This window comes from Meles meles, chromosome 1 (genome assembly GCF_922984935.1).
Source record: "Meles meles chromosome 1, mMelMel3.1 paternal haplotype, whole genome shotgun sequence".
Classification (NCBI taxonomy): domain Eukaryota; kingdom Metazoa; phylum Chordata; class Mammalia; order Carnivora; family Mustelidae; genus Meles; species Meles meles.
In genome coordinates this window covers 150,611,056-150,629,755 of record NC_060066.1, presented here as the reverse complement: position 1 = coordinate 150,629,755, position 18,700 = coordinate 150,611,056, and the positions used below count along the sequence as shown (strand labels likewise).

Sequence of the window (18,700 nt, the reverse complement as noted above, 5' to 3'; positions counted from 1 at the left end):
CAGTAGACGTAGAATTTGCCAGTACCGCATCCTGTAACTTAAAACCTATTCTCCAGGGGGATTGTGGCAGATGCAGGCTTGTATATGGTCAAGTGAGTGACCCGACTGCTGGAGTTTTATGCAAAGAATTCTTGGCTATCTGGTATGCATTTAGACCCCTCTTCTATTTGTCAACCCTGTGAATTTTTTATTTAAATTTATTCATTTAATAAGAATATGGGGTGCCATTTGGAGAAAATCCTACCCACACAAACCCTTTTGTCTTCACCCAATTTTATTTCATTGGATCCAATTGAAAGAGGAGTATTGGAGGCTTCTTTGTGGAACCTAGTTCCACCCAGCACCTCTAATTCCTCTCCAGGTCCCTACCTTCAGTGTCGGTCCTTGTGGGGCCTGCATTGCCCCCTGGAGAAGGAATTCCTCATCTTGATATGCAATCACCCTTGATATCTGGTCAGATTCCTTCTTCCCACTCCTTTGTGTCTGGTCACTCTGGCCTGACCTCAGCAAGAATCCTATCGAATTGATTTACCAGGCTCTTCCCTTATCCTTGATGTTTCCTCTTAGGACCTTTCTATCCACTGACCTCTACCACTGACCCTACTACTTGGCTATGAATTTCTCCTGTCCATGCTTATTGGGAACTGAACTCAGTTTTATACTGTCTCTTTTCCCTGTTGTAACAGTTCCTGAATGAAATGTGTTCTTAGATTTCATAAAAAAAAAACAAAAACGAAAACAAAACTTTAAAAAATTAAAAAAAAAAAAAACCTTTGCAAGTAATGGGTAACTTTTAGCAATAAGAAATAATCCTTGTCAATATACTTGCCAATAAATTGTGTCAGGTGGAGACCCAGTTGATTTTTCTCACTTCCCACACCTCAAACACTCCTGTGAAAAAAGCCGGTTTTAAGTCATTTGCAATTTTATTTCAACATTCCTTTATCACACATGAACTTATAGTTCTTTCATTTCTTTTTGATAAACATGTAGGTTTTTATAAAGATTTATTTATTTATTTAGAGAGAGAGAGAGTGAGAGAGCACGTGAGTGGGGGGAAAGAGTGGGGGAGAGAGAGAATCTCCAGCAGACTCCCCGCTAAGCGCAAAGCCTGATGCACAGGGCTCGGTCCCACCACCCTGAGATCACAACCTGAGCCAAAGCCAGGAGTCTGACCCCCCACTGCCTGAGCCACCCGGATGCCCCAGACATACAGGTTTTTAAAGGCCAGTCTCATATTGGGTAAGTCATATTACAAAAGCAGGTAAGAATGGAAGGAAATGATGGCAAATTGGATTACTTATAATTGATCACTGTCCTTCTAATTTCCATTGTACTTCTTAAGGTGAGTGCGCTTTAGTTTTGGGCATAAAAACTAAATATTTGGTTTATAGTGCTTGCTTCCGCAGCACATATACTAAAATTGGAATGATAAAGAGAAGATCAGCATGGCCCCTGCACAAGGATGACATGCAAATTCGTGAAGCGTTCCATATTTTTGTGATGGTATCACAGGTGCAGACGAATGTCCAAACTTATCACATTGCATACTCTAAATATGTGCAGGTTTTTGTGCATCAGTTATACTTTAATAAAGCTATAAAAAAATCTGTGCTTGTTATAAAAACTGATCAAATCCAAATGTGATCTGTACCAAAGTTAATAGTATTGTACCAACTTTAACTTCCTGGTTTTGAAAATGTATTATGTTAAAATAAAAAAAATACATAAAAAACCTAAATGTTTGGTTTGGGGGGTATTTATTAGGTGACAAGTACTACATAATTATCATATTTGGACAACTGTTTCATAATTACAGGGTACTTCTCAGATTTGTATATAACAATAATGAATTATCAACATTTCTTCTGGTTGTTGCCAGAAGGTGGTGCCTTCCTTGAAAAAATAAATTGTTTTTTACCAATAGCTTTACTCAGATGTAGATATGTTTAAGCTTTCATGCCAGTCCCTTAGACTTCATTAGTACCAAGTAGTTATGCATGATGAAGAGAAAATATTTACCAATGGAAAACATGTTGATATAGTGAAATGATGCATTCTGTCTATTAAACTCAGAAAGATTACATATGCAGGCATTTATTTTGAGGTGATGCTTTCATGCTCAATTGCAATTATTTGAAATTCTTTTAAGGAAGCTCTTATATTCATAATTACCTTGACTAAGTATAAACAATAAACAAATACTTTTCAAAGACTTAACATCACTAAGCAATTTCTTATGGCTTTTCTTAAAGAAACGGTATGTGTGTTTCTTTGCATATGTAATGCTATGGCACGTTGAAATAGAAGCAACCATGTATTAGTCAGTTAGGGTTGCTATCATAAAATATAGACTGGTTGGTTTAAAGAATAGAAATTTATTTTCTCACCTCTGGAGGCTGGGAAGTCCAAGATCTGGGTGCCAGCAACTTTGATGTCTGGTGAAGGTGTCCTGGCTTGAGGACAGCGTCCTCTTGCTATATTCTCATATGGTCTTTCCTTGGTGTGCCAGGAAGGTGGGGGGAGAGACAGAGACAGAAAGACAAAGGGAGGAAGAGAAAGAGAGTGTGAGTGAATTCTGGTGTCTCTTGATATAAGGACACAAATTCTGTGGAATCAGGGATTTACCTTTATGCCCTCATTTAACTTAAATTATTTCCTTAAAAGCCCTGTCTCTAAATACAGCCACATTGGGGGTTAAGACTTCAACATATGAATTTAGGGGGATATAAACATTCGGTCCTTAACAGACCATATAGTTCAACTCTGATGAAAACTTTTGACTCTGTGTATGAGCATTTTGTTACAAATTGGAGAATGAGTTATTCAATCTGAATAATATTTGCTTATACTAGCACACTTCCACCTTATAGAGAAGCTGACTCTAGCTTCCTCAGAGCATCTTTAGTGCAAATATAAGACATATTTACATTCTGTTAATGAAATATATTTCCATAGTGCAATGTGATTGGTGAATTCTGATTTTTTTTTTTTTAGTCTGAAAGAGACCCTTAGATTGGAGCAAAAGTATAATATTTACTTACATTACAGATTTCTGGAAAAAAGTTTATATTTCTCCATTTCTGTGACAAAACCCTTTGAAGAGTACTTTTACTGATAATCAAAATGAGACTCTAATGTCGCAGCTTATTTTACATAAAAGTAAGAACTTAGGAGCTAAGTGCTAATTGATACCCGTTGATTCACTGTGATTGTATCCTCCAAAATATCTACGATTCAGGACCTGGAGAAATGCATGGTTATTATAGGCTATATGTCTGCCAAAGTGAGATTGTATCAACTGATATATTTTTACATACATTACATTTTTTAAAAAAATTTATTTATCTATTTGACAGAGAGAGAGAGGCACAAATAGGGGGAGCTGTAGGCAGAAGCAGAGAGAGAAGCAAGCTTCCTGCCAAGCAGGGAGCCTGAAGTGGGGCTCGATCCCAGGACTCCAGAATTATGACCTGAGCTGAAGGCAGCCACTTAACCAACTGAGCCACCCAGGCACCCCATACATTACATTTTAAGTTTCTCTCCAAGGTTTGTACATGACCCCTCTAAGTCATCACTTTCTTGATAGTATCCTGTACACCTCAGTGTCTTCTGCTCTATTATTTTCTCTTGGCTATGACATGAAATGCAACAACTCAACCTAAATCAAGTCATATCAACCTTCTTCCTTCTTACACTGTCACTTTGCACAGGATTTATATTAAAGCATAAATGAGAAAAGAAGTGAGCCCCTCGGGGCGCCTGGGTGGCTCAGTGGGTTAAAGCCTCTGCCTTCAGCTCAGGTCATGATCCCAGGGTCCTGGGATCGAGCCCCGCATCAGGCTCTCTGCTCAGCAGGGAGCCTGCTTCCTCCTCTCTCTCTCTGCCTGCCTCTCTGCCTACTTGAAATCCCTGTCTGTCAAATAAATAAATAAATAATATAAAAAAAAAGAAGTGAGCCCCTCAACCCTGAATTACTGAGATGTGTTTGAATATTATTATAAATAAAATTTCTTACTTTTGGCACATTCTAAAAAAAAATAGACATGTTATTTAGAAGCAAAACTTTCACTATTTGCAGATAACATAGAAAACTCAAAAAACTCCACCAAGAAACTATTAGAACTGATGAATGAATTCAGTAAGGTCATGGGATAAAAAAAATCAATGTACAGAAATCCATTGCCTTTCTATACACTAATAATGAAGCAACAGAAAGAGAAATTATGAAAGCAATACCTTTATTACTGTACTAAAAATGATAAAATACTGAGGAATAACCTTCATTAAGGAGGTGAAAGACCATACTTTGAAAACTATAAGGCACTGATGAAAAAAACTTGAGAAGGCACAAATGGAAAGATTCCATCTTCATGAATTGGAAAAGCAAATACTTCTAAAATTTCCATACATTTTCAGTAATCTACAGATCGAATGCAATCCCTAACAAAATACCAATAGCATTTTTCACAGAACTATGGAACCAAAAAAACCCTGAATAGCCAAAATAATCTTGAAAAAGACAAAGTGGGATGTATTACAGTTACAGATTTCAGGTTATACTACAAAGCTGTAGTGATCAAAACAGTATGGTACTGGCACAAAAATGGACACATAGATCAATGCAACAGGATAGAAAGCCCAGAAGTAAACCTATGATTATATGGTCAATTAATCTTCAATGAAAGAGGCAAGAATATGCAATGGGAAAAAGTCTCTTCAACATATGGTGTTGGGAAAGTACCACTGTCTTATATCATATACAAAAGAAATTCAAAATGAATTAAAGACCTAAATGTTAGATATGAAACCATAATAATCCATCCTAGAAGGTAGCACAGGCATAATTCCTCTTACATCTACCATACCAATATTTTTCTTGATATATCTCCCGAGACAAGGGAAGTAAAAGCAAAACTAATCTTTAGGGAGTATATATATATATATTCTGCACAGTGAAGGAAACAATCAACAAAACCAAAAGACAACCTATTAAAGGATATTTGCAAATGACCTCTCTGGTATATATAAAGTCATATAAAGAATTTATATGACTAAACTTCCAAAACACAAAAAAATTGAAATTTCTCCAAAGATACACAGATGGCTAGCAGACACATGAAAAGATGCTCAACATCACTCCTCATCAGAGAAATACAAATCATAACCACAATGGGTTACCACCTCACACCTGTGCGAATGACTAAAATACAAAACAAAACAAATTTTGGCAAGGATGTGGAGAAAAATGAACTCTTGTGCACTGTTGGTGGGAATGAAAATTGGTGCAGTCACTGTGGAAAACAGTATGGAGTTTCCTTAAAAAATTTAAAATAGAAATACTCTATGATCCAGCAATTGCACTAGGAGTATTTACCCAGAGAATTCAAAAACACTAATTTGGAAGAGTAAATGTGTCCTTAAGTTTGTTGCAGCATTACTTTAACAGCCAAATTACAGAAGCACACAAGTGTCTATTGATAGATAAATGGGTAAAAGTGATGTAATGTGATATATATATATATATAATGGAATATTACTCAGCCATAAAAAAGAATGAAGTATTGCCATTTGCAATGACATGGATGGTCTAGAGAATATAATGCTAAGTGAAATATGTCAGCCAGAGAACAACAAATACTGTATGATTTCAGTTATATGTGGAATTTAAGAAAAAAGAAAAATGAACAAAGGGGGATAAAAAAAGAGGGAGACAAACCAAGAAACAGACTTAACTATAGAGAACAAGCTGATGGCTACCAGAGGGATGGTAGGTGGGGATAGGTTAAAGAGGTTAAAAAGGGATTAGGAGTACACTTATCATGATGAGCACTGAGTAATATAGAATTGTTGAATCACTATGTTTTACACCTGAAACTAATACAACAGTATAACAGTAATTAGCAGGATGTTAATTATACCGGAATGAAAATTAAAAACTCAAGAAAAAATAGAAATATTCTTCATACTTTTAGTGTTCAGTGATGATGCTTTTTTCCTCAGGCATGTCTTTCCAAATGTATTTCAAGTTCTACTATGGGTATCAGTATATTTCTGTTGTTTTGGTGGTCTGTTTTCTATTTCTCTTGTAGTGGAGGTTAAATGCTGTTGCAGAGTATATGGAATTGAACAATCACATAAGCATGTCTCCCAGTGATCCAAAAGGCGACGTTCCCATTTAGGGTTTTGAAAATATTTCAAGGACTTCCAACCCCATTGTTTTCCCAGAAACTGACCAGTAGAATGATTTTTATACTTTCTTGACTTTAGAAAATACTCTTTTGTGGTTTTCTAATAAATTATGTAGACTCAGCTGCTTTTTGGCAAATTTCCCATATTACTTCTATTGTTACGATGACTTACAAAAGAGAACACATAAATTGGTACACATGGAGACCCCATTATTGTGCAGTTCCCATGCAAATGTTATTTATTTGGAGCTGATTGCTAAGAATTATAAGAAAAATAGTTGGTATTGATGCAGCTATTACAACTCCTGTAATTATCATACTCAGCCATTGAAATCACAGCTATATGCAGCCAAAGGTCTATGAACACAATTCCATGTAATATCATTGAAATTCAGCAGACAGACTTTGGAGCCAGACAAACCTGAATTTAAATTCCAGGTTTACTACACATAAACTTAATCTTCTGGAAGTTACTAACGTGTCTAAACTTTTATTTCTTCATTGGAGGTTCATGAAATTAGAGATTGTGTATATAACCACCTACTACAATTCTTGACAAAATTTTGAGAGTCCATAAATTGTTAGTATTGTTTTTTGTTATACATCTGTGAGACTAGGTTATTGCTTGTTCTTCATAGGAGTATTAGAAACAGTCTCTAGCTACATAGGACTTTGTAGGAAATAGGTACAGTATGTTATTTTTTATAAGATCAGTGTGGAAATCTTAAATGTTTCAATACAGTTGTACTTATGAGATATTGCCCCATATAAATTGTATCAAGTATATATAGTACAAGGCAACAGTGAAGGCATAGATACCAGTTAGCCAAAATACATTGTGATGATAATTTGGGGAAAGATGCTGGCAGTTGATGGAAAGTTGTAGATGGATTTGTGAAGTATTTATAAGAGAGATTCAAGAAGATTCGATGACAGGAAACAGTTTGCAGAGGGTAGGTTCAAAGAAAATCCCTAGATTTTTGGCTGACGCAACTATTTGAGCTCCCATTTAACACAAAAGAAAACAGTAGAGTAAAATCAGGTTCTGGGATAAAGTGAATTCAGTGTTTTTAAAATTGATTCATAACTGACATACAATAAAATGCACAAATGTTAAATATTTGATTTCACATATTTGACTTTATTTCATACACTGGTACAATCATAGCACAAAACAGTATCTGAAACATTTTCATTACCTCAGAAAATTTCCTCCTGTCCCTTTCTAGTTGATTTCAACTCTCCTCTAGGCAATGATTTTATGAATTTTATTATCATCAACTGGTTTTGTTAATCTTCATACTGTGGATAAATGGCATTATGCTGAATGCATTCTTCAGTGTCTGGGCTTTTTATTTTAACAAAAAATTTTGGGAAAGTTGTGTGTTATCGGTAGCTCATTCTTTTACATTGCTGAGTAGTATTCCATTTCTGAAACTATCTCAGTTTGTCCATTCTTCTATTGTCAGGCTTGCAGATTGTTTCCAGGTTTTGGCTATTATAAGTAAAACTGTGATATTCTTATACCAAGCTTCTTGCAGCTATGTGTTTTTATTTTATGTTAATATCAAAGAATGGGATTGCTGGGTTTTAGAGTAGATGTATGTTTAATTTTAATAAACTAGCAAACAGTTCTCCAAAGTGTTTTCCATTTTAGCTCTCAAGAGCTCTGTGTGAGAGTTTCAACTCTTTCACACTCTGTGCTGTTTTTAGTATATCTTGTTTATTTGCTATTCTAGTAGATGAGAACAGATATCTATGCTTTTCATTTTAATTTATATTTCCCCATCACAAATGATCATATTTCATATAGGTATTTTCATCAACATTTGTAAGAAAAAAAACCCTTTTCTTTCCCAATTTATTTAGCAATTGGCCAATTTATTCAGCAATTGAGTCTGTTTTTAGACTCTGTTCTATGCATGGGTCTTACACTGATATGGCACTGTCCCAGTTATTGTAAGGTTTGAAATCAGTTTGTACAATTCCTTCAACTCTTTCTTTTTTTTTTTCAGAAAGATTTTCTAGATTCTTTACATTTCCATACAAATTTTAAAATCTTCTAACCAATTTCTACTAGAAATCCTGTTGAATCCATAGGGCAGTTTAGAGAGAATGAAGATCTCTAAAATATTGAATCTTCCAATTCATAAAATGGCAAATTTATACTTTAAGATCATTTTTAATTTCTTTAAAAATGCTTTCTATTTTTCAGTATACAGGTTATGTATATCTTTCACTTGATTTCACTGTAATACTTTTTATATTACTTTAATGCTATTGTTTTTGCTAGTATATAGGAATATGAATCATTTTTATATATTTATTTTGAATCCTGTGAGCTTGATCAGTTCTTCTATTCTAGTCATTTTTTGTGGACTTTATAGAATTTCATATGTACATAATCATAAAATTTTCAAATAATGACAGTTTTACTTAATTTTAGTTTTTATGTCTTTTATTTATTATTAAACATTTTTCCTTTATTGCACTGGCTAGGACATTCGGCACAGTGCTGAACAGAAGTGGTGAGACAATATCTCAGCATTTTTCCTATCTTTGAGAAAAAGGGCTTAATATTTTATTATTAAATGTGATGTTAGTATTAGGCTTTTCATAAATGCCCCATCTTGGATTAAGGAAATTGTCTTCTATTCTTAGTTTGAGTAGTTTTTTTTTCTAATAATGAATGGGTGTAGAATTTTGCCAAAGATTTTTACCTCTGTTGAGAAAGACATGTGGCCTCCTTTCCTCTTTTATTCTGATAATAGATTGAGTTACATTGATTTTTGAGTGATACACTAACCTAAATTTCTTAGGTAAATTGTATTTGGCCCTAACATATTATCCTTTTAATGTATGTATGGATTGGATTCATTAATATTTTTTATGGATTTTGTCATCTGTGTTTAATAGTGATATTGACCTGTATTTTTTTCTTGTAATAATTTAGCCATAAGCTTATTCTGATTTTATAAAATGGATTAAGTTCTCTCTTACTAATTTCTGAAAGTTTGTGTATGATAGACATTATTTCTTTCTTAAATGTGTGGTAGAATTCAACGGTGAAGCTGAGTCTACAGTTCTTTATGGGAAAATTTTGATATTAATTTCCTTAATAGGTATGGGTCTCTTGCATTTTTTGTTTCTTTTTGTGTAAGATGAAATTGTCCATTTCATCTGAGTTATCAAATTCATTGGCATAAAGTTGTGAAAAATATTCTCTTATAATCATTTTAATAATTTTAGTATTTCTAATTACTTCTTCCCTTTCATTCCTGCTGTTGTTAATTTGTGTTCTCTCCATGAAATACAGCAGGCTAACTTGTTAGCTTTCAATGAGGGTAGAAGCCTTCCAGAATTTGGACAGTAACTTGAGTAAATATATTTTTAAAAATTTTTATTTATTTCTTATTTTTTTATAAGGTGTTATAGAAAGCAGAATTTCTCTTTTTGTTTTTAATATTTTTGTCAAGGAAAGCAAACTTTGGATTAGAAATGTAAAGTGTAAATTAGAGAGAGAAAACAGATTTTCAGGAAGAGTAAAGAAGTTGGTTCAGTAACTTCTGCTTCTTTTGACTTGATGAATCAGGCTCTAGCATTCTGGGACAACCAGCAAAAGAAACTAGAAAACCCCCATAATTTTGGTTTTCTTTGAGTAGTTTTGGAAGAATTAGAGCCAAAAGAATGACAATGAACAAACATTGTTTTGATTTTCAAAAAGAGGCAGAGGAAGATTTTGCAGACGTTAGGCTAGTGGGCTTAGTTCAGGAAAATTTTTTTTTTAATTTTTTATTTATTTCTTATTTTTTTATAAACATATAATGTATTTTTATCCCCAGGGGTACAGGTCTGTGAATCGCCAGGTTTACACACTTCACAGCACTCACCGTAGCACATACCCACCCCAATGTCCATAACCCCCTCCCCCTCTCCAGACCCCACCTCCCCCAGGAACCCTCAGTTTGTTTTGTGAAATTAAGAGTCACTTATAGTTTGTCTCCCTCCCAATCCCATCTTGTTTCATTTATTCTTCTCCTACCCCCCTAACCCCCCCATGTTGCATCTCCACTTCCTCATATCAGGGAGATCATATGATAGTTGTCTTTCTCCGATTGACTTATTTCACTAAGCATGATACCCTCTAGTTCCATCCACGTCGTCGCAAATGGCAAGATTTCATTTCTTTTGATGGCTGCATAGTATTCCATTGTGTATATATACCACCTCTTCTTTATCCATTCATCTGTTGATGGATATCTAGGTTCTTTCCATAGTTTGGCTATTGTAGACATTGCTGCTATAAACATTCGGGTGCACGTGCCCCTTCGGATCACTACGTTTGTATCTTTAGGGTAAATACCCAGTAGTGCAATTGCTGAGTCATAGGGTGGTTCTATTTTCAACACTTTGAGGAACCTCCACGCTGTTTTCCAGAGTGGCTGCACCAGCTTGCATTCCCAACAACAGTGTAGGAGGGTTCCCCTTTCTCCGCATCCTCGCCAGCATCTGTCATTTCCTGACTTGTTAATTTTAGCCATTCTGACTGGTGTGAGGTGATATCTCATTGTGGTTTTGATTTGTATTTCCCTGATGCCGAGTGATGTGGAGCACTTTTTCATGTGTCTGTTGGCCATCTGGATGTCTTCTTTGCCGAAATGTCTGTTCATGTCCTCTGCCCATTTCTTGATTGGATTATTTGTTCTTTGGGTGTTGAGTTTGCTAAGTTAACTTGAGTAAATTTTTTTAGCAGCCCCAAATTTGACTAATTTTAAATTAACAATGACCTTTTGCTATATTACCAGCTTTCCTCTTTTCTAGCTATCTCAATCCATTAATACTTGTACAGTATTTTTAAATTTTCTGATGCAAATTAGTCTTCAGAGCTAATACTTGAAGCATAGTATTAATTTCATTAATAACTAAATTTTAAATATACAATGTTTCTTTGGAGTTGAGAGGTACTTTGGTATGTTCATGTTGACATTACTTGCACTATTAGGTAAAAGGAAGTTAATTAATTTATTGAGCCATTTAGGAATTATTGCCCCTTAAGGCAACTCTTGTGTAAGATACTGGAAACATAATGATGAATAAGATATAGTTTCTACCCTAAAGGAGCTTACAATTGAGTATTGAGAAAGACAAGTTACTATGACGTTATGGTTTACTTTTATAAGCAATGTGATAAAAATAAGCAAAAAGAACATAAAAGGGAGTGACTTAACTTAGTCTTAATTAAGAAAGTCTTCTAAGGGGAAGTATCATAAACTCAATTCTGTGGAATGAGTATGAATTAGTTAAGCTGCTCCCAGATTCCTGTCTTTCAGAGACTGCAAAAATATAATCATTATTCCCAGATTCTGTATTTGCAAATTTGCCTACTTGCTAAACTACATTTGTAGCCCCCAAAATCAATACTCATGACATGTTTACAGTCATTTACAGACATGCAAACAGCTGTGAAAAATTTGAGTGACCCAATATCCATGTCCTTGTCCCCAGCTGAGCTCGGCCATCTTGCCTCGGCTCTCATATTATAAACAAACGTCTTTTTCATGGTCTATTTGGTGCACTATTTTCTGCATTTTTGTGCTTTTCGGTGGTGACTTCACTGTTTAAAACGGCCCCAAGCATGCTGTTGAAGGGCTTTCTAGTGTTTTTGCACATGAGAAGGCTATGATATCCCTTATGGAGAATACACAAGTTTTAGATAAGCTTTGTTCTGTCGTGAGTTATGGTGTTGTTGGCCATGAGTTTAGTTTAACGAATCAACCATATATATCAGGAATAAGGTGCTTTTAAGCAATAACACACATAAAACAAAGTTATGTTTTAAAGTTATGTTTTATGTTTTTAACTGGTTGTTGAAGTTTGTGACCAGAAGCTCAGAGGAGCCTAAGCCCGTGTTTCTCCCTAGAAGGAATGGCTCAGTGTTCAATTATTCCATTTTTACAGCAATTTTATAGAACACACCTATTACAGATAATGAGAATTGGCTATAAATGTCTTCTGTTTTAAGTTACTTAATTTTGTCATCTGGGTTTTCCAGCTATCTTAAAATAGAGCATTTTTGTAAGAACTCTGGTAAGCTGAAATGGCATCAAGCAAAGAAGTAATTACCATTCATTGATATGGAAACATTGTTGAGCATTTCCAGACCTAAAAAATACCCTCTCTGACACCTTTAGCAAGCAGGTTTTTTCTGATACCTTAGGACAGATCTTCCTATTGAATTCCCAAAATCAGTTCAGATAAAGCACAAATGTTCCCAGTTCAAAGCTATGAAGTCTTGATGCTGAGTTGTTGAGTGTGGTTCCTAGGGGAGGAGCTTGACAGGGCCTCTTTGTCACTCCAGGAGCCTTGATCCTGCAACAGCCCACTGCAAAACAAACACTGAATGCTCCTTTTAATTTTCTGATTTTTTTTTTTCCCATAAAAGCAGAAATCCTTTTTGGATTTCTTTTGGTTAGCCCAAACAGGTTCTAATGTAAGTCTTTCATAAAAGCAAAGTCGTGTAACATGGACTTTTGGTATCTGTAACTGGTTATGCAGCAATAGAAAACTAATGTAACATATGCAGTCCAATGACACAGCCTTTTTCTAAGGCCTACGTAATCTTCAAACTGAAAGCCGTGGGAAATCATGTCTAAAGACTCACCAAACCTATTTGGGGACAGAATCCATGCATACAGTTGCAGGTAGCTATTTATTCTGGAATCAGCGTTGCTTTCTAGACTGTTTATTTGAACTCACTGTGTTTTAAGAGATTCTGAGTAGTTTTTCTACTTGGAAGCAATTCAATGTGCCGAGACGTGGCCACATCAGATGCCTTTAGACTTAGCTTGGTTTTCAGGGTCTCTTTTAACAATGCATTGTGGACAACATGCCAATATCAGGAAATACCTGCTTTATGGATTTAATGTTGTATACATCAATTGGAAAAACCAAAGAAGATTACACTGGATATGGGGAAACAGGAGTAAGACTTGACCACCGAAGGTCTCTGATTTGCCTCCTCCACAATTACTCTATGCTTGTGTTCGACTTGTTACAACAATAATGATTACTTAAGATAAAGAAGAACTTTGCCACATTCTGATTAACACACATAGTTGTTGGGTAAGCCATTAGTGAAAGATCACATTTTTGGCTTTTTATTGGGAAGTCCCATTTAGTTTGTAGAAGGTTCTGAGAGTGTATAAAAATAGAAAATTGCTGCATTGGTCACAGTCATCCTGTTGGGATTCTATGAATGGCTGCTGCAAAATCAGTATGAGACCCCAAAACAACATTTTAGCTCTCACTAAAAAGTCTTTGGGTCTCACTTTCACTGTAGCTCTGGCCCATGTCTTGCTGCCAGCTCAGTTGTTAAATTACTGTGCTATTGAAGAACAAGTGGGGGCTAGCTGTGTTGATAAGGAAAATAATTTAGGAAGTCCATGTGCTCATTCCTCAGAATGGCACTTTAAAAGGATAAAGAATAATAATCATAATGTTAGTTTTTTGATGTGTACACACGTATCTTTAAAGATAAAAGTGTTTTACCTGTGGAATTAAATATTTCTTGAAAAATTAAAAAATTGTGCCTCTCAGAGATAACACTGATTCTGGAAATCAAGTGGTTATTTGGTTTAGAAGAAATATAAGGTTACAAAACATGATTTTTAAATTTTCTTAAAAGGATTTTATTTATTTATTTACAGACAGAGATCACAAAGGCAGAAAGGCAGGCAGAGAGAGAGGGGGAAGCAGGCTCCCTGGTGAGCAGAGAGGGCAATGTGGGGCTCAATCCCAGGACCCTGAGATCATGACCTGAGCCGAAGGCAGAGGCTTTAACCCACTGAGCCACCCAGGCACCCCTGTATTTTTAAATTTTAACAGATAACTGAAACATCAAATACATCAGATCTTCTAGGATTCTTTTTTTAGGTCTACTAATAGTCAGATTTTGGAGTTTGATTCCAGCAACAAAATCTTGGCACTTACTTACATATTCTTTATAGTTTCCAATATTGCTCTGAAAATCACAAGAGATGTAACCTATTTGCAATTTAATTCTGTTTAGACACAAAAATCACAATTCTTGTTTTCATCTACCATAGAAATGAGAAGAAAGCATGGCCTGGGAAGAAATTAATCAAGTATTTCATTTCTATTCCCTTCCCTGCCATGACCTCTGCCCTTCTTCCCCCAGCTCAGTAATTCCCACTGAGGTGAGGGGTTATGGCAAACAGACTTTCAAGCTACTGGTTCAAAAAAAAAAGAACTAATGGCTACAAAAACAGCAAATTTCGAAATTGTGGAATGGCTACTATTAGATATACCCATTTAAAATTTCCATGTTCAAAAAGTCTCAATAATGCTCATATTCCTGAAAACCACAAAGTAGCTGAAATAAGATTTTATTCCCTCTAAGTAATCCACAAAAAGCCTGAAATAGAACTACATTCTAATGCATTATAGTTTAATAGAGGCATTATTATTTAAATTGACTGTAGTTGTATTTTATTTTATTTTTTCATAGAATTACATTCAATCTAGCCTTTGGTCTACCCTGCTGGAAATTTTCTTCATTGGAAAATTTATTACAAACTTTGATCTCTTTTTGAATTTACCCAATAACCAGTTCAGTTCACTGATCTGATTCTAAAATATAAGCATATGAAAAGACTGAAATAATTGGTTTGCTTTGAATTACACAGATTCCTATGGATAGAATCTTTGGAAGTAACAGGAAAGCTGAAAATAGTGTGAAAAGATTTCCTTTAGTGGTTTCTTTGTGCTGGAAAGAACAATAAATTTGTTTTTATCTCTGAAACAAAAAATCACCAATAAAAGATAATGAAATAATCTTTTACTATGAAGATGTTTATTCACATATATGTTAATTTACTTTAACAAAAATGAATTTTATCTTTAACTTTTCAAAAGATGAATATTTTAATTTATTGACCATATCTTTACATAAATAGTTAATTAAATCAAATTAAATCAATTAAGCAATTGAATATTTATGTTTTAAGGATAAAATCTGTTAAGGAAGCTTTTTTAAAAAAATATTTTATTCATTTATTTGACAGAGAAGAAAGAGATCACAAGTAGGCAAAGAGGCAGGCAGAGGGAGAGGGGGAAGCAGGCTCCTTGCTGAGTAGAGAGCCTGATGTGGGGATCAATCCTAGGACCCTGGGACCATGACCTGAGCTGAAAGCAGAGGCTTAACCCACTGAGCTACCCAGGCACCCCTTTAAGATTTTATTTATTTATTTGGCAGAGAGAGAGAGAGAGCGCGCACAAGTAGGCAGAGCAGCAAGCAGAGGGAGAGGGAGAAGCAGGCTCTCCGCTGAACAGGGAGCCCAGGACCCTGGGATCACGGAGGAAGATTTTAAATTAACAAACTATTTCTGTTTTTAGAGCAGTTTTAAGTTCACTGCAAGATTGAGTGGAAGGAACGGAGAGTTCCACATACTTCCTGTTTCCTCATACCCACAATCTCCCCCACTATTTACCATCCTGCAGCATATGCTACATTTGTTACAGTTGACAAACCTATATTGACACATTATCAGCCAAGGTCCATGGTTTGCATTACAGCAGGGCAAACATTTTCCTAAAGAGATATATTTAACATACTTAACATATGTACATGCTTACATATGTATCTTCATTTTCATGATATCCAAAATTTTTAAAAATATTCCTCTCATTACAAAATTGTAACAAAGACTGGACAGTGTTTTGATTACTCTGAAAAGATGTAGTCCAGTATAAACACAACTTTGGAAGTCATCTAACGGTTGTGGCCGTATCTCCAAAATAGATACTCTCATTAAAGGTACCAGGTACTCTTTTTTTTTTTTTTAAGATTTTATTTACTTATTTAACAGAGAGAAAGACAGGGAGAGAGGGAACACAGCAGGGGAAGTGGGAGAGGGAAAATCAGACTGCCCACAGAGCAGGGAGCCTGATGCGGGGTTCTATGCGGGGCTTGATTCCAGGACCCTGGGATCATCACCTGAGCCGAAGGCAGGCACTTAATGACTGAGCCACACAGGTGCCCCAAGGTATCAGGTCCTCTTAAAAGAATCTTGTGACCAGTACTGTACAAAGTTAGACAGGTTGTTGAGAGGGTATCTTCTCCATATTCAAGACTGAAGTGGTCCTCACTCTCCTTGACCTTATCTCTTGCAATGGAGTGTAGCCTGAATGGTGCTGGGAAGGGGCATCTGGAAACCGCACCTTAGGTGTGAGGACACATGCAGAAACAACTGCTGTTGGCTTGTGTTCTGATTCCCTGCTCATATTATTTACAGCTATGTTAACTGGCATTGGGTGGTACTGTGGTCAGAAATCTTGTAGTTAATTTCCTAATCGAGGACCAATTGATACTGACACTGTGGTCATGTAGTGGGTCCTTGAGTCTAATTAACACAGGTGGTCCTGACAAAAATGGTTTTGTGGGCCTTCCAAGGGGGAACCAGACCCTGAGTTATGAAAAGACCTGACCCAATAGGATAGACTGAGTGTTTGGGCCCCCCTCCCCTGTACTATGCATGTTGAAATTTTAACATCCAGTGTGACAGTATTAGGAAGTGGGGCCTTTGGGAGGTGATTAGGCCATGAGGGTGGAGCCGTCATGAATGGGATTAGTGTCCTTATAAAGAGACCTCAGAGTGCTCTTGCCCTGTCTTCTGTGTGACAGCACAGCGGGGAAGCAGCCATGTGCAAACCGGAAAGCAGATCGTCCCCACACACCAAATGTACTGGTGCTTTGACCCTGGATTTCCCAGCCTCCAGAACTGGGAGAAATAATTGTTTATTGTTAAAGCCACCAGCCTGTGGTATTTTTGTTCTGGCAGTCCCCCCAAACTAAGACTTTCTGCCTGCACAAACAACCAGTATTTCTAGATCAAGTTTTTATTTTTTAAAACCTCAAACTACAACCTTCATCAGAGTATATGTCCCTTCTCCCGTGCTCAATGAATGTTCTATAAATGTGGTAACACAATGTGCACTAGTGGTTAAGCAAATAGGTTTAGAACCCCCTACATCTGGGCTTTAATCAGAGCTCTTCTATTAACTGTGCAACCTGGGGAAATTTGCTAAAAACACTCTGGTTCTCAATTTAGCCATAGCCTGATTTCTACTTGATAGATTATTATGTAAATAAGTTATTTGTAAGCTAAATGAAAGCATGAACACCACCTTGCATAGTTAATATTAAAAAGTAAGCACTCCATAAAACTTATTTTCCCTTTATTCCATCATTAGGTTATTAATTTATTTTTAAAATAATAAAATAATAAAAATGCTTATAATGCAACGAGAGAGAGCCCCAATGGGCAGTACATTTCTGAGCATTTCTATATCATAGCTACAAAATATCAATAATGATGATATAAAATAGCTCAATATGATGTCACAAGGGGATGTCTTGCTATCTTAATATTACTACTGCAATTACCTTAGTCATTTGAAAACCAAAAATTCGTCAGAGCCTCTATTTTACAACAGATTTCAAGACAGATTGCGCTTCAAGAATGAATGGGGTGATTTTACTGGCTTTCATGCAATTTCGACAATTGATATAAAGCACTATAATTTTTCAAACTCTTGATGGTATTTTCAAAAATTTCCAAGTTGCCTTTCTATATATTCAGAACACGATTTGATTTTGATATGAGATGTAAATTCTTCCATTTGGGCCCCCCAGGATACTGAAAATTGACAGGTATGACAAGCTGTGTTGCCAGAGACTTGGTGAGTTCAAATGAAAGAACAAAGTTATTTTTTGGCCAGTTGCGATTATACGTCATCATGATAACTGGATTAATTCTCTGAAAGGGTCATAGTTTTGATTTTGAATGGAAAATTTTTTTAAGTCAATAACTTTGTACATAGCCCTTCTTTCCATTTCATCTGTGTTCTTTAAAAAAAATTTTTATTATGGAAATTTTAATATAAAAAATAGAATAGTATGATGAATCCTCAAGTACTATCACCGGGCTTTGACAAATATCATTTTACTGTCTCATTTTATCTCTCTTCTTCTCCACTTTGTTTTCCTTCCTGGGGTATTTTAAACAAATCCTAGATAACAGGTCTCATAACATTTTAACCATAAATACTTCAGTACCTTATCTGTAATAAATAAGGACTTTGAAAAATAATCATGGTGCCATTTTCATGAACTAGGAAAATTACACTTGATCTTAGCCAAAAGGCCGAAAAGCGATGAACTAGGAAAATTAAAAATTATTTATATACTTCAATATCCAGTCTGTGTTTATATTTTTCATGTTGTCCCCAAATCGTCTGTTTTATTGTTTTGTTTAAAGAGATAGCAAAACAAGTCTTACACATTGTATTTGGTGTCTATCTCATAAGCTTCATAAACTATAACCTCTTTTTTTCATTTTCATTTTTAAATTAAATGTCTTTTTTTTTTCTATCTTCAAATTATCTCTCCCTGTAGAAAGTAAGTAAAAATCTTCTAAGGATTATTTTCC

At 35.4% G+C, this 18,700-nt stretch overlaps 1 non-coding gene across 1 annotated transcript; it reads left to right on the top strand.

The window, feature by feature from the left end:
- The first annotated feature begins 1,393 nt into the window (after positions 1-1,393).
- Positions 1,394-1,500, top strand: LOC123928066. The gene has a single exon (XR_006815598.1). It is a non-coding gene; the product is annotated as a U6 spliceosomal RNA (small nuclear RNA).
- The last annotated feature ends 17,200 nt before the right edge of the window (positions 1,501-18,700 follow it).